Genomic DNA, 11,951 nt, shown 5'->3' on the forward strand with positions numbered 1-11,951 from the left:
ACACACAGAATTCATGGCTTTTTTCCCATGATCCTTTAGCCTTTCAAAGTAAACTTTTTAAAAAAGATTTTATTTATTTATCAGAGGCGGGGGGAGAGAGCGAGCACAGGCAGACAGAATGGCAGACAGAGGCAGAGAGAGAAGCAGGCTCCCCGCCGAGCAAAGAGCCTGATGTGGGACTTGATCCCAGGACGCTGGGATCATGACCTGAGCCGAAGGCAGCTGCTTAACAAACTGAGCCACCCAGGCGTCTCTCAAAGTAAATTTTTTAAGTTCATTTTTTCTTTCCTCTTTCCTATTTTAATTTTTAAAACTATTTTATCAATACCTTTTTTGTACAAATGTTTTTTAAAATAGATATCTTTATTTTTTTAATTTAATTTTATTTTTTCACTGTTCCAAGATTCATTGTTTATGCACCACACCAAGTGCTCCATGCAATACATACCCTCCTTAATATCCACCACCAGGCTCTCCCAATCCCCCACCTCTCTCCCCTCCAAAACCCTCAAATAAGTCAAGCAGAGAGAGTCAATTATCATATGGTTTCACTTACTTGTGGAGCATAAGGAATAACATAGAGGACATTGGGTGGAGGAGAGGAGAAGTGAGTTGGGAGAAATCAGAAGGGTAGATGAACCAGGAGAGTCTGTGGATTCTTATTGATACCTTTTCAAAAAATCTTTTTTAAAAAATTTTCATTGTTATCATCATATTTTAACCGTTCATTATATTTAACCTTATTTTTTGCCTACATATACAGGGTTTTTTTTCTTTAAAATTTAAGAAACAATTTTTTCTAATCAAAATATACCCTAAATCTAGCACGTGGCTTTGTTCTAGTCTCCAGCCTGATCACTTTCTTTCCTTTTTTTTCTTTTCTTTTTTCAACCAACTTCTTACCTTAAAAATTCCTTTTTTAGAATCTTTAAATTTTCATCTTTACGGTCATATTCCATCCCTTCATTGTGTTTACCTTTATTTTCGTATATGTATGCTTTTCTTTCTTTAAAATTTTGGGAGGTAGTATCTTCTAACAGACCAAAATATACACAAAATCAAGTGCGTGGCTCTGTTTTAATCACCAGTCTAATACATTTTTTTTCTTTTTTTCTCCCTTTCTTCTCTCCCCCAGGTTTTGGGTCTCTTCTGATTTGGTTAGTGTGTATTTTTCTGGGGTTGTTGTTCCCCTTTTATATTTTCTTCTCTCATTTATCTATTCTCATCTGGATAAAATGACAAGGCAGGAAAAACTCACCTCAAAAAGGAGACAAGAGGCAGTACCAATGGCTAGGAAGCTAATCAATACAGACATTGGTAATCGGTCAGAACCAGAGTTCAGAATGATGGTTATCAAGGTGCTATCTGGGCTCAAAAAAAGCATGAAAGATACTAAAGATTCCCTTTCTGGAGAAATAAAATCCTTTTCTGGAGAAATAAAAGAACTATAATCTAGCCAAGCTGAAATTTAAAAAAAGTTATTAATGAGGTACAATAAAAAAAAATGGAGCCTCTTACTGCTAAAATAAATGAGGCAGAAGAGAGAATTAGTGATATAGAAGACCAAATGATGGAGAATACAGTGAGCAAAGAGAGACAACCACTGGAGCATGAGAGGAGAATTCAAGAGATAAGTGATACCATAAGATGACAATATTAGGATAATGGGCAAAAGAAAAAGAAAGAGAGAGGCAGAAGGTATATTGGAGCAAATTAGAGAAATTTTCCTAATTTGGTGAAGGGAACAAGCATCAAAATCCAGGAGGCACAAGGAACCGCCCCTCAAAATCAATAAAAATAGGTCAACACCCTGTCATCTAATAGTAAAACTTACAAGTCTTAGTGACAAAGAGAAAATCTTGAAAGAAGCTCAGGACAAGGGGCGCCTGGGTGGCTCAGTAGGTTAAAGCCTCTGCCTTTGGCTCAGGTCATGATCCCAGGGTCCTGGGATCGAGCGCCACTTCGGGATCTCTGCTCAGTGGAGAGCCTGCTTCTTCCTTTCTCTCTCTCTCTCTCTGCCTACCTGTGATCTCTGTCAAATAAATAAAATCTTAAAAAAAAAAAAAAAGCAACTCAGGACAAGTCTGTAACATAGAACAGTAGAAATATTAGATTGGCAGGCAGCAGACCTATCCACAGAGAGCTGGCAGGCCAGAAAGGACTGGCATGATATATTTAGAGCCCTAAATAAGAAAAATATGCAGCCAAGAATACAATATCCAGATAGGCTGTCACTGAAAATAGAAGGAGAGATAAAAAGCTTCCAGGATAAACAAAAATTAAAAGAATTTGCAAACCCCAAACCAGCCCTACAGGAAATATTGAAAGAGAGCAAAGAGAGAGCCTAAATAGAGGCTCTAAGCAAAGAGAGAGCCTAAATAAACAGACCAGAAAGGAATTGAGACAATATACAGTAACAGTCACCTTACAAGCAATACAATGATACTAAATCCATATCTTTAAATAGTTACACTAAATGTAAATGGGCTAAATGCCCCAATCAAAAGATCTAGGGTACCAGAATGGATTAAAAAAAAATAAGACCCATCAATATGCTGTCTGCAAGAAACTCATTTTAGACCCAAAGACACCTCTAGATTTAAAGTGAGGGGGTGTAAAACAATTTACCATGCTAATGGACATCAAAAGAAAGCTGGAGTGGCAATCCTTATGTCAGATAAATTAGATTTTAAGCCAAAGACTATAATAAGAGATGAGGAAAGACACTGTATCATACTTAAAGAGCCTGTCCAACAAGAAGATATAAAATTTTTAAATATCTATGCCCCTAACATGGGAGAAGCCAATTATATAAACCAACTAATAACAAAATCAAAGAAACACATCGACAATCTTAGTATATGTGCTGCCGAAGCGAGCACAACACATCGACAATCATACAATAATAGTAGGGGACTTTAATGTCCCCTTCTCAGTGAAATGGACAGATATCTAAGCAAAAGATCAACAAGAAAATAAAGGCTCTCAATAACACACTGGACCTGATGGACATCAAAGATATATTTAGAACATTCCATCCCAAAACAACAGAACACACATTCTTCTCTAGTGCATATGGAACATTCTCCAGAATAGATCACATCCTGGGTCAAAAATCAGGTCTCATCTGGTACCAAAAGACTGGGATCATTCCCTGAATATTTTTAGACCACAATGCTCTGAAATTAGAACTCAGTCACAAGAGGAGAGTTAGAAAGAATCCAAATACATGGAGGCTAAAGGGCATCCTTCTAAAGAATGAATGGGTCAACTAGGAAATTAAAGAAGAATTTTAAAAATTCATGAAAACAAATGAAAATGGAAACACAACTGTTCAAAATTTTGGGGACACAGCAAAGGCAGTCCTGAGAGGAAAGTGTATAGCAACACAAGCCTTTCTCAAGAAACAAGAAAGGTCTCAAGTACACAACCTAATCCTACACCTAAAGGAGCTGGAGAAAGAACAGCAAACAAAGCCTAAACCCAGCGGAAGAAGAGAAATAATAAAGATCAGACCAGAAATCAATGAAATAGAAACCAAAAGAACAGAAGAACAAATCAACAAAACTAGGATCTGGTTCTCTGAAAAAAATTAAAAAGATTGATAACCCCCTGGCCAGACTTATCAAAAAGAAGAAAAGAAAGGACCCAAATTAATAAAATCATGAATGAAAGAGAAAATATCACAACCAACACCAAAGAAATACAAACAATTATAATAACATATTATAAGCAACTATATACCAGCAAATTTAGCAACTGGAAGAAATAGATGCATTCCTAGAGACATATAAACTACCAAAACTGAACCAGGAAGAAATAGAAAACCTGGGGGCACCTGGGTGGCTCAGCTGCCTCCAGCTTGGGTCCTGGGATCAAGGGTCCTGGGATGAAGCCCTGCGTCAGGCTCCCTGCTCAGAAGAGAAACTGCTTCCTCTGTCTGCCACTCTGCCTACTTGTGCTCTCTGCCTGTCAAATGAATAAATAAAATCTTTTTTTTTTTTTAAAAAAAAGAAAAGAAATAGAGGCGCCTGGGTGGCTCAGTGGATTAAGCCTCTGCCTTTGGCTTAGGTCATGATCTCAGGGTCCTGGAACTGAGCTCCACATTGGGCTCTTTGCTTAGCAGGGAGCCTGCTTCCCCCAACCTCTGCCTGCCTCTCTGCCTATTTGTGATCTCTGTCAAATAGATAAATAAAATCAAAAGAAAGAAAGAATCAGAAAACCTGAACAGACCCATAACCAGTAAGGACACTGAAGCTGTCATCAAAAATCTCCCAAAAAACAAGAGCCCAGGGCAAGATGGCTTCCCAGGGGAATTCTACCAAACATTTAAAGAAGAATTATTGCCTATTCTTCTGAAACTGTTCCAAAAAATAGAAATGGAAAGGAAACTTCCAAACTCATTTTATGAGTCCAGCATTGCCTTGATTCCAAAACCAGACAAAGACCCCATCAAAAAGGAGAATTACAGACCAATATCCTTGGTGAACACAAATGCAAAATTCTCACCAAAATGCTAAACCAATAAGATCCAACAGTACATTAAAAGGATTATTTACCACAACCAAGTGAGATTTATTCCTGGGCTGTGAGGTTGGTTCAACATCTGCAAATCAATGTGATGCCATACATTAAAAAAAGAAAGGACAAGAACCGTATGATACTCTCAATAGATGCTGAAAAAGCATTTGACAAAGTACAGCATCCTTACTTGATCAAAACTCTTCAAAGTGTAGGGATGGAGGGTACATACCTCAATATCATCAAATCCCCCATCTATGAAAAACCCACAGTGAATATCATTCTCAACAGGGAAAAACTGAGAACTTTCCCCCTAAGGTCAGGAACATGGCAGGGATGTCCACTATCACCACTGCTATTCAACATAGTACTAGAACTCCTAGACTTGGCAATCAGACAATAAAAAGAAATAAAAGGCATCCAAATCAGCAAACAAAAACTCTCACTCTTTGCAGATGATATGATATTTTATGTGGAAAGCCCAAAGACTCCACTCCAAAACTGCTAGAACTCATACAGGAATTCAGTGAAGTGTCAGGATATAAAATCAATACATGGAAATCAGCTGCATTTCTATACACTAAAAATAAGACAGAAGAGAAATTAAGAAGTTAATCCCATTCACAGCTGCACCCCAAACCATAAGATACTGAGGAATAAACCTACCCAAAGAGGCAAAGAATCTGTACTCAGAAAACTATAAAGTACTCATGAAAGAAATTGAAGAAGACACAAAGAAATGGAAAAATGTTCCATGCTCATGGATTGAAAGAACAAATATTGTGAAAATGTCTATGCTATCTAAAGCAATCTATACATTTAATGCAATCCCTATTAAAATACCATCAATTCTTTTCAAAGAAATGGAACAAATAATCCTGAAATTTATATGGAACCAGAAAAGACCTTGAATGGCCAGAGGAATGTTGAAAGAGAAAGCCAAAGTTGGTGTAATCACAGTTTCAAGCTTCAAGCTCTATTACAAAGCTGTCATCATCAAGAAAGTATGGTACTGGCACAAAAACATACACACAGATCAATGGAACAGAATAGAGGGCCCAGAAATGGACCCTCAACTCTATAGTCAACTTATCTTCGATAAAGCAGGAAAGACCTTCCAATGGAAAAAAGACAGTCTCTTTAACAAATGGTGTTGGTAAAATTGGACAGCCACATGCAGAAGAATGAAACTGGACCATTTCTTTACAACACACACAAAAACAGACTCAAAATGGATAAAGGACCTCAATGTGCGAAAGGAATCCATCAAAATCCTTGAGGAGAACACAGGCAGCAACCTCTTTACCTCAGCCACAGCAACTTCTTCTCAGAAACATCACCAAAGGCAAGGGAAGCAAGAGCAAAAAATGAACTATTGGGACTTCATGAAGCTCAAAAGCTTTTGCACAGCAAAAGAAACAGTCAACAAAACCAAAAGACAACTGACAGAATACTTGCAAATGGCATACCAGATAAAGAGCTAGTATCCAAAGAACTTATCAAACTCAACACCCAAAGAGCAAATAATCCAATCAAGAAATGGGCAGAGGACAGGACAGATATTTCTGCAAAAAAGACATCCAACAGACACATGAAAAAGTAGTCAACATCTCTTGGCATCAGGAAAGTACAAATCAAAACCACTTGAGATACCACCACACACCAGTCAGAATGGCTAAAATTAACAAGTCAGGAAATGACAGATGTTGGCGAGGATTCAAAGAAAGGGGAACCCTCCTACACTGCTGGTGGGAATGCAAGCTGGTGCAGCTACTCTGGAAAACAGTATGGAGGTTCCTCAAAAAGTTGAAAATAGAGCTATCCTATGACCCAGCAATTGCACTACTGGGTATTTACCCTAAAGACACAAATTTAGGAATGCCTGGGTGGCTCAGTGGGTTAAAGCCTCTGCCTTTGGCTCAGGTCATGATCCCAGGGCCCTGGGATCAAGCCCCACATCGGACTCTCTGCTCACCAGGGAGCCTACTTCCCCCACTCTCTCTGCCTGCCTCTGCCTACTTCTGATCTGTCAAATGAATAAATAAATAAAATCTTTAAAAAAAAAAAAGATACAAATGTAGTGATCTGAAGGGGCACGTGCACCTGAGTGTTTATAGCAGCACTTTCCACAATAGCCAAACTATGGAAAGAACCTAGATGTCCATCGACAGATAAATGGATAAAGAAGATGTGGTGTGTACACACACACACACACAGGAATACCATGCAGCCTTCAAAAGAAATGAAATCTTGCCATCTGCAACAACATGGATGGAACTAAGAGTATTATGCTATGCGCAGTAAGTCAATCAGAGAAAGAAAATGATCCCCCTGATATGAAGAATTTGAGAGCTGGGGGGGGCGGTGGGGGGTATGGAGGGAAAAAATAATACAAGATGGGATCAGGAGGGAGACAAACTATAAACGACTCTTAATCTCATGATACAAACTGAGGGTTTCTGGGGGTGGGGGAAGGGATATCGTGGCTGGGTTATGGACATTGGGGAGGGTATGTGCTGTGGTGAGTGCTGTGAAATGTGTAAGACTGATGATTCATGGACCTGTACACCTGGGGCAAATAATACACTGTATGTTAATTTTAAAAATGCCTGTAAAATATGCCTGTAAGCCAGTAACTCTAAAATAAAATTATTGAGGCTCTATTCTAGAACAGTTTGAGAAAATACAGCTGATGGGCAAGATAAAGTCGATAAAGGCTTATGAGAACATAGCCATTCATTTCCTTATCACCCATGGCACCTTGAAAGCTACATCTGAGTTGAGTACTTTTGAGAGGCCACATGGCCCACAAAATCTAAAATATTTTCCAGAGACAAGATGGCGGGGAAGTAGGAGGTGGCGCCTTTTCAACCTGTACCCTAAAGTGAGCTGATTACCTACCAAAGAACTCCGATCACCCATGAAATCAGCCTGAGATCAGAATTATACACGTCTGGATTTATACAGGGGTAGAAGATGCCAGTGGGCAGGAAAAGCAGAGTGGACACTGGACTGATATTGGAAGATAAACAAAAGGGGGAGGGAGCCACCAGAGGTGACCGGTTGGAAAGTAATACCCCTAATACGAGCGAGAGTGCCCTGCATCTGGGGACCAGCATTAACTTGGAGACTGGTTGAAAGCACTCCAAAAGAGCAAAGGATTGAGGGGGGAAATTGTGGGAATTGGGGTGGCTAGGGACAGGGGCTTAAGTCCCCAGACCCAGGACAGCCTCCCCTGCTGCTGAGCCAGAGGGAATGCAGTGGAGAAACCGCGTCTTGGTCCCTTAGCTGCCAGTGCACCCGAGATTGCATGGGGTCTGGCTCCTGTGATGGGCTGGGAGCCACACCAGACAGCAAAACACCGATCCCTGCTACAGAGCCTCAGACACGCGCACCCCCTCATCCTGAGAGAGGTGCACAAAGGCCCACCCGGCGCTCTTAGTCCTGCGCCATTGTTTCAGAGCCTGAGACACGCACCCCAAACTCTCCCCTGAGAGAGGTGCACGAAGGCCCAGCCTGGCGCTTTCGGACCTGCACCCCACTCTCAGAGCCTGAGACACATGCGCTACCCACAGCCTCCCCTGAGAAAGGTGCGAGCGAGCAGGGAGCTCCTAGACCCAGAAAGACCAGGCACTCCCAGCCTGGGCTAGCGGGAAAATCTCGGCATTCGATCGCTGCTTAGAACCTCTCTGGTGGTCTGGAGCTGCCCAGACAACCGCCCTGCTGTGGTTTTGGGTACAAGCAGAAGATCCTGCATCCCCAAGGACCGCGATTCAGAACCTGCTCTGCCAGTGGCCAAGAGGGAATTTATTTGGGCTCTGCAGTACCTACAGGGGAGCAGACTGAGGCTTCTCTCTGAGAGGGAGGTCAGGGTGCAGTTTGATTTCCTCTAAACCTACAAAAACCATCAAAAGCGGTCAAGGTGAGAGAGAAAAAAAAAAAGTGAACAAACATAAAAACCTCCAGAGAACAAAAGCCTGAAAAAACTGGTTTCCTCAGAGCCCACCCCCTTGAAGGGGGGGCAGGAGGACTTAACTCAGGGAACATCATTGACTGAAAAACCACGTGGCAGGCCCCTCCCCCAGAAAACCAACCAGGGAGGAAAAAAGAAAAAAACTACAAGAGAACCACCACCACCACTTCATAGGACAACTTTTATTTTTAATTTATTCCCACTATTTGGCTCATTTTTTTTATATAGATAATTTTTTAACCTACTTACCATCACAGTGAGCTGTCTAGTACATCAAATTCCATAATAACCTTCTAACCTGAACTCAATGATACATACACCTGTGTTTTTCTTTTGCATTTCTATTTTTTAAATTTCTTTTTTTTATTTTAGTTTAGTCTAGTTTATTCCTTTTTTATTTTTATTTTCTAATATTCATATAGAGTTAAACTTCAAAGTAATCCCCTTTCCACAATCAATACTACCCCTATAGGTAAACCCATTTTTAATCCCCCTTTATCTTAGGAAAGTTGAGTCCTTTAACAAAGGTATCAAGATACATTCAGGAAGAATCAAAACCACCTTCCTCGCCCACACTGAGAATTTATAACCACTCTCCCATCTTTTTCTTCCACCAGTGTTTCTGTGTTTTTGTGTTTGTCCTGATAGTATATAAAATATTTTCCATCTGGCTCCTTATTGAAATAGTCTGCCTACCTCTAGTCTGAAAGCCTAATTAGATTTAGGTTCAATTTTTTTGGCAAACCCTTTTAAATATTTTCATGAGGACCCACATACTCTCTTGCTTTTTGTAATAATTATCACTTTGATCCATTAATTCATTGGCAGTTACAAAATGTTGACATTTATTGGTTAAAATACTTCAATAAAAAAATACTTCAATAAGGAGTAACTTTCCCTAATTATACAAGTGGTCACCTGAGGACTGCATTCTCGCAAGGCAGGATACATCTTGATTCTTGTATTCATCATTTGTTAAAATAATAAAATGGCTTTCAGCATGACACACAATGTTCATCTTCAGACAATGTGCCATCTTTGGCCATTCCTCAACTTGCCTCCTGAGCTCTTCTGAAACAAGCCTTACAGCTTCAGGTCTACCTTAAGTTTGGCATGAAAGATATTCTATACTCATCAATGCCTTGGTCTTCTGTGTCCCATGCCTATGCTCCCATGGCTGTGCTCCCATGCCGGTACACACCACATGTGGTGTGTGCTGGCTAACATCAAAACAGAGCCCATCTGCAGGATCTAAGTCAAGCTTAGAAAACGCTGCCAGCTCAGAGAGGCTTGTATGAATCAGTCATGAGCTAGACACATGTGCATATAATTTACAGACACTGGTCACAGTCTGCTCCACAGTCACTCAGGGACGCAGGCTGCTGGGGACCCTCCAGTCTTGTAGTTGTATCACTTGGAACATGTGGCCTTGCTAGTAATGATTTGGTGGATTTTAAAATGTTTGCAAATTCCGATTCTTTCCCTTAAGGAGAGCGGACACAAGTAGGCTGGGAAAATATTTGCTGCAATTTTCTCTCCATTAGTTGAAGGCTAATGTCACTCTCTGAAGCTAGAGTGAAGCACCTCTTTTCTGTAACAGGAGAGCGGGAGAATGACATTTAAGGAGACTTAATAAAATAATATTTTTAAGTGTCATTCTCATAAGCCTAGACAGTATTTCTTAATTACCTAACCCTGATATCAAGGCCACTGAACACTTGAGCCCCCAGAAAGGCTGGTGGACAGAAAGAAGGAAATAGAAGCAAATACACAAAGGAACACCCAGGTGGCTCAGTTGGTTGAGCATCTGCCTTCAGCTCAGTCAGGCTCCTTGTAGGGAGGCTGCTTCTCCCTCTCCCTCTGCCCCTCCACCCACCCCCCATGCTCTCTCTCTCTCTCAAATAAAATCGTTTAAAAAGAAGCATATACATGTGGGTGATTACACTTTCAGGGTAATATGGGGACGTACAGTAATAAATGCAAAATGTCTGACAGGGCACATGCGAACAGTAACACTTCATATTTTACCCAATTAGATCTATGTTCAGGAGAAAAAATGACAATTTTAGAAGTTCCTTACCTCTTTCTCACTGGTATTTTCCCTTTTCTACTTAACACTCCTTAACCACATAATGATGAGATAAAAGTGGAAAAAAGGAAAAGAAAGAAAACAAGAAAGGAGAGATAATTAATTCCAAATATATTCAAATATTAATGGATATCATTAGAGTCTAGCTCTGTGCTTAGAATAACAGCCTGGATAGAAATATTTACCCTTTTGCTTCCTTGATACATACCCCAAAATGTCTTTCTCTTCCATCATTTTTCCATTCTTACTGCAGTTTCTGAAGTGAAAATAAATCTCTTTATCCAGTAGCATAGGTCCCTATTTTTGTTTTAACCCTTGTCTTTTTTATTTCTATAATAGACAATATAAAAATGTTACTTTTCAGAAAAGATTTTATTTACTTGAGAGAAAGAAAGATCACAAGAAGGCGGGGCAGGGAAAGGGGTTGCCCCTGAGGGTAGAGAGAGAACCAGACTCCCTGATGGTCAGGGAGCCCAATGTGGAACCTGATCCCAGGACCCCAGAATCATGACCCAAGCCAATGGCAGATGCTTGGGTCATGATGGAGCACCCTTAAAAATGTTATCTTTTAAAAGTTCTCATCACAAGAAAAAATGTGTGACCAAGTGTGGTGATGGATGTTACTGAAACTTATTCTGGTAATCATTTTATCAATATTCACATATATCAAGTCACTATGTTGTACATCTAAAACTACAGCAATGTTACAACTTAATTAAAAGAAAGAAAATGTTAGGAGTAACCCATAGATCACAACCTCCTTCCTCATATTCCGGGTTTGGCCACCTCAGCCCCTGGTTCAGAGGAATCATCCCACGTGGACCTACCCAGGACCCTCTACAAGCCTCTCATATCCCATGGTTTATCCAGATTCCTGAGAAATTTATCATGATGCCCCCAAAAGTGGCAACAGGGGATAGGAATGGGTAGCAGTGTCTAAGCCTCTGCCTACTCCCACAAAGGAATTTCTGCAACAGCATCTCAAATACATGACAGAATCACAAGTACAGTGAGCCCACATAATGCGAGCCCTCTGCTTCACAAGCTGAGGCCCTGAGCAGAATTGACTCTCTTCCTGGAGAAAGATAAGGGATCATAAAAACCATTTAGGGATAAGTCTTGAGCACAGACACACCTTGGTTTAGTCACGAATCTCCCAACTATAACATGGATCTGTGACATTAGAAGGTCCCTGAACCTCTCTGAGCAGATTCAATTTTTTCATTTTTTCAAAAAATTTTACTTATTTGTCAGAGATAGAGAGAAGGTGCGTGCGCACAGAGGCAGGGGAACACTCCCCACTGAGTAAGGAGCTGGATTCAGGACTTGATCCCAGGATTCGGATCATGACCTGAGCCGAAGGCAAAT

This window comes from Mustela lutreola, chromosome 2 (assembly GCF_030435805.1).
Source record: "Mustela lutreola isolate mMusLut2 chromosome 2, mMusLut2.pri, whole genome shotgun sequence".
Classification (NCBI taxonomy): Eukaryota; Metazoa; Chordata; class Mammalia; order Carnivora; family Mustelidae; genus Mustela; species Mustela lutreola.